Genomic DNA, 6000 nt, shown 5'->3' with positions numbered 1-6000 from the left:
TGCCTGTGAAAGTGGTTCCACCACTTGCCTACCGCCTACCAAGGCAACTCGTCTACCTCCACCACAAATGCACCTTCCCCCTACTCACTGTTCCCTCATTCCTCATCTCCTCAGGAAATTGCTATTCCATTTGCCCAGTTGTTCAGGACCCACAACTAGGGGTCCGCTTTGACTCCCCTCACTCCGTCATAGCTCATGAATGGTGAGCATGCATTGTTGCATCTGTCCCCCAACATGCCCCACATGGGACTGCTTCCCTCCACCTCCAGCACTACCACCCCCACTTTAAAATGTTTTTTATTTATTTGTGAGAGAGGGGGAGAGCGAATGAGTGAGTGGAGGAGCAGAGGGAGAGGGTCCCGCAGACTGTGCATGGAGTGCTGAACCCAACGGGGGGCTTGATTTCAGGACCCTGAGATCAAAACCCGAACCAAAACCAAACCCCAGGCACCTCCCTCATCCCACCACTCCCGTTAAAGCTGCCCATCATCACTTTCCTCCTCTTTGCTCCTCATGGGTCCATCCCTCCATGGAGCCACAGCGATGTAATAATGTTAATTCAATCCTAGCATTGCGCAAACTCCCTCACTGGAGGGAAAAAAGCCTCAGGCTCTGCACAGTGGCCCACAACCCTCCTCCTTTCTAGAAAGCTCCCTCTTGCTCATGTTCCTGCAGCTGGGCTGGCTTTATTTCAGTTTCGTGAACCGGCTCCTACAAATCAATAAGAAACTAATAACACAAGAGAAAAAAGGACCGTAACTTCCAGGCTGAGCTGATTGCTCCCCAGAGCCTCGGCAATGTCTCCATGGGGGAAAGGCAGAGCCAGATCCCTATGGGAATTCAAAGTTTGGTTTCAGGCAGGTCTTTCAATGCAGGGGCTTGATGAGGATTGGGTATAAAGATTTACACTGGTGAAAACAGCCAGATGAGTATCTTGAGGCAAACGGGCTTAGGACTTAAAACAGTTAGTAGTTTGCATTAAAGAGTTGTTGGGTCTTTCAAGACGTTTCCTTGGGGTGCTGGGGTGGCTCAGTTAGTCAGAAGTCTGCCTTTGGCTCAGTCCTGATCCTGGGGTCCTGGGATCCAGCCCCTGGGCTCCTGGGATCCAGCCCCTGGGCTCCCTATTCAGGTGGGCAAACTGTTTCTCCCTCTGGGTGTGCTCTCACATCTCTCTCTCTCTCTCTCTCTCCCAAATGAAAAAGTAAAATCTTGAAAAAAAAAGTTTCTGTCATGAATAATCAAGTTATATGCCTGAGCAAGAGTGTCCTGGAATAGTAAAGTGATGGTAGGGGAGACAGTGGACTAGTGATGTTAGGTTAATGTGCTGTCTACACTGTAGAGGGTCAGGGAGCGACCGTGCCCACGCGGAGATGGTTTCTGTCTCAGGTCCCCACTGTCCTGTGAAGGTGGATGGTTTGGGTTCTCAGAACAATCAATCCACAGAAAAGAAAATACAAATGTCTCTGAAGTATATGGAAAAATGCTCAATTTGACTCATGATGAGAAATATACTTGGAAACTGTACTGATAGTTTTTCACCTAGTAGATTTTCAGAGACCAAAAGTCTGAGAATGGGACAGTGATCTGGCAGCAGCATCTGTCACCCCATTGATTGCCAGGGTTTATTCGGCTTATCTAGAAGGCTAGCCAGTGTCCTCGCCCTCCCTTGAGGCTCCAGGGGCTTCCTTCCGGAAGCTGCACTCCCAGTGACCTTCCCCAGTAGAGGAGGACCCATCCTTGATCAAGGGCATAGGAGTAGCTATGCTATCCTGCTAGAAACTCCAAACAAGCTGTCAAGGTCCATCTGTAGGACAACGTAGGGTAGGTAGTCAAGCTTCCAAGACTCCAGACGCATACGCTGCACGTGGCCATCTGCCTCTCTTTAAAAACAAAAAGTTTGATAAAACCTTATGATAAAGAGGAAATGGGGGTGGGGGCACCTGGGTGACTCAGTTGGTGAAGCGTCTACCTTGGGCTCAGGTCACGATCTGGGGGTCCTGGGATCCAGCCCTACCCCCAACCCCTTCCAGTGCCCTGCTCAGTGCTCAGAGGGAAGTTTGCTTCTCCCTCTCCCTCTGCCCCCCCCCCCCCCGGGCTCAGACTCTCTCTCTCTCTATCTCAAATAAATAAATAAAATCTTTTTTAAAAGGGGGGGAAATTAGTAGAATCTATAGGGAGGGCGAGCTCACACTATCTCTTAAAATTATAAATACACAGACCTGCTGTGCAGAATAAAAACAGTCACTTGTAAGTACTTACCCAGCCAGACTGCTAATAACCAAAGGAGGCAATATCCTTTTTTTTTTTTTTTTTTGGTCCTAAGATACATTTTGGGAGGTGCTACTTTAAGAGATAGAAATCAGCCCTTTGATTTTGATAAAGTTGCAAATATTTTTCTCAGTGTTTTTACTTTGCATATGGTGATTTTTGCCATGTGAAATTTTGTAATTTTATGTTGACAAATGTTTTGATCTTTTTTTAATGGCTTCTGGATATGTGTCATACTACAAGATTATAAAAATATTCTGCCCTGATTTCTCTTTGTATTTTTTTTTTTTTGCTTCATTTTTGGTGTTACATTTAAGTTTCTCGTCCAGTTTATTTGGGTATAAATTGGAGTACAGTTTCGATAATCCATATAATAACTCAACGCTATTCTTTTTTCCCTGTGGTGACTCACTTGTTCCACTACAATTTACTGAGTCCAGCTCCTAGCATAGACTAAGTTCTCACAAATATTTAGTTCTGGATTCCCTAGTCTGTTCCATAATTTTTGGTCTGTTGGTATAATGTACCACATTCTTTTAGTTATTGAAGTTTTGTATCAGGTTTAAATACTAGTAGAGTTAGTTGTACCTCTTTACCTTCTTGTTCAGAAATTTCCTGGCTCTCCTAGACTGTTCATTTTCCATGTGAACCATTTTATTTTATTTTATTTTATTTTAGAGTGTGTGTGTGTGTGTGTGTGCGTGCACGTGCAAGGGTAGGAGAAGGGCAGAGGGAGACAGAGAGAACCTCAAGCAGACTCCGCACTGAGTGTGGATCCCAATGCAAAACAGGATCCCATGACCCTGAGATCATGACCTGAGCCAAAACCAAGAGCCCAGTGCCAACTGAACCACCCAGATGCCCTAATGCATGTGAACTTTAGAACAGGCTTGCCTAATTCCATTATCTAAAAATCTCATTGGTGAACTTATTCATTGTGTTACATTTATGCATGAGCTTAGGGGCATTTATATTTTATGATGTTAAGTCTTCCTATCCAAGTTCATGGTGTACCTTTATATTTGTTCAATTTTGTCTTGTGTCCTTCAATAATATTTTAATGTTTTCTTCAATAGCTATTTCACATTCTTACTGTGTTTATCACAAGGTTTCTTCTTTTTTGTTCCTAATGTAAATGGGAATTTCTCATATCCATATCTATTAACTGGTTGTTGTTTGTAGATATGAAGCATTTTGAGTCTGTATATTTATTCTGTACCCAGACATGATTTGGAATTATCTTACTGTTTATAATATTAGTTGGATCCTCTAGGGATGCAATCATATTGTCTGCATATGATGATCACTTCACCTCCTTTCCAATTTTATATATAAATTTCCTTTTGAATACTTGCTTGAGCTAATACCCTAAGCACAATATTAAATGATAATGATGATGGGGAGTATCGCTGTCTTATTTTCAATTTTAATGAGATTGCTTCTAATATTCCTTCATTAAGCACGATGCTAACTTTTGGGGTGAGATAGATATGGTGTATCGTGGTAAGGAAGCACCCTTCTTTTCTCATTCTATTAAGAGTTTTACCAAGAATGTATATCAGATTTTATCAAAATTTTTTCACATTTATGAAGAAGATCATAGAGTCTAAATTTGTTGGTAGACATGAGTAGATTTTCTGATACTTAATCATGTTCTTATTCTGTGATTGAACCCTACATTAACTTTTAAATTATTTGCTGGATTATTTTGCTAATTTTTAAAGGGTCTTTACATCAGTTTTTTATAGCTTTTTTGGTATGTGTCTGTTAGCTTTGTGGGGTTTTGGTGTCAGTGGTTCATATACTTTATAAAATCAACATGAATGTGATTAGGGTCATTGGCCCATCTCTGAACCAGTCTCTTTCACCAGAGAAACAATCGGGCTTAGGTCACATGACCACTCTTGGAAGGTGGGGTTAGTTTCTTATTTACTTATTAAACCACTTATTGAGGTATGACTGACATCCAAAAAGTCATACATATTTAATGTGTACCACTCGATGGCTTTGGAGATAAGTCTACATCTCTGAAACTATCACCGCAGTCTATGCTATAAACATATCCATCATCTTCAAACGTTTTCTTCCATCCTTTTTTAATTATTATTATTATTCGTGTGTGTGCATGTGATAAGAACACTTAACATAAGATCTCCTGTCATAGCAAAATTTTAAGTATACAATATGGTACTATTAACTACAGGCCCTATACTGTATAGTAAATCTCCAGGACTTACTCATTTTTTGTAATGGAGACTTCGTACTCTTTGACTAATATTCCTTCCCCCAGCCTCTGGCAACCAGCATTCTACTGTCTGCTTCTAGAAGTTTGATATTTTAGATTCTTCATATAAATGATTTCATCTGCTGTTTATCCTGCTGTGTCTGGCTTATTTCACTAAGCTTAATGTCTTTCAGGTTCATCTACACTGTTGCAAATGTCAAAATTTCCTTCCATTTAAAGAACAAGCAATACTTCATTGTGTGTATATACATATGAAGTTTCTTGATCCATCATTGAGTGATGGGCGTGTAGGCTGTTTCCCCACGTTGGCTATTGTGACTAGTGCTGTAATGAACAGTGGAGCGTTAATCTATCTTCAATATCTTGAATTCAATTAATTTGTGTATACACCCAGAAAAGAGATTGCTGCTTCATAGGGTAGTTCTACTTTAATTTTTGGAGGAACTTCCATACTGTTTTCCAAATCGACGGCACCAATCTGCATTCCCATCAATAGCACACAAGGATTCCTTTTTCTCCACATCCTTGTTAACATGTGTTATCCTTTGTTGTTTTGTTTTGTTTTGTTTTGGGATATTTTTTAAATTAAAAAAAAATCGTAACAGAGTGGTGTGATATCTCATTATAGTTTTTTTTTGGGGGGGGGTCAAGATTTTATTTAAATTCCAGTTAGTTAACATACAGTGTAATATTAGTTTCAGGAGTAGAATTTAGTGATTCATCACTTACATACAACACTCCGTGCTCATCACAAGTGCCCTCCTTAGTGCCATCACCCATTTAACCCATTCTCCCCACCTACCTCCCTTCCAGCAACCCTCAGTTTGTTCTCTGTAGTTAGGAGTCTGTTTTATGGTTTGCTTTCACCTCCTCCCCGACCCTGCCCCATGTTCATTCATTTTGTTTCTTAATCTCATTGTAGTTTTGAGTTGCATTTTCCTGATGATTAGTGATGTTGATCACCTTCTCATATACCTGTTGGGTATCTGTATGTCTTCTTTGGAGAACTGTCTACTCAGTTCCTTTGCCCATTTTTTATTTGGGTCATTTTATTTTTGGTTCCTGAGTTGTATTTTGGATATTAACCCTGTATCAGATACAATATGGCCTGCAAATATTTTCTCCTATTCCATAAGTTCCTTTTTCATTGCTGATTGTTTCCTTTGCTGGGCAGAAGCTCTTTCATTTGATGTAGTTCCATCTGTTTATTTATTATTTTTTTTTCCTGTGCTTTTGGTGTCATGTCAAGAAGCGATGGCCAAAATCAATATCAAAAAGCTTTCTGCCTGTGTGTTTTCTTGGGGTCGGTCCTTCAAATCAAAAGTTGGGTCCCCTTACCTGAAGAAGGACAGATACTAGTGGAGAAAACACCTGATGTCCCATCACAAGCAGAATTGATTATAATTCAGCTTGGATATTCCAAACTGCAGACAAGAAGTTTCTCTGCTGGTAATTGTGTGAGTCATCAGGAGAACTTTTATCAGCTC

The sequence above is a fragment of the Mustela nigripes genome, chromosome 3 (genome assembly GCF_022355385.1).
Source record: "Mustela nigripes isolate SB6536 chromosome 3, MUSNIG.SB6536, whole genome shotgun sequence".
Lineage (NCBI taxonomy): Eukaryota > Metazoa > Chordata > Mammalia > Carnivora > Mustelidae > Mustela > Mustela nigripes.
Note: the sequence above shows the minus strand (reverse complement) of the source record.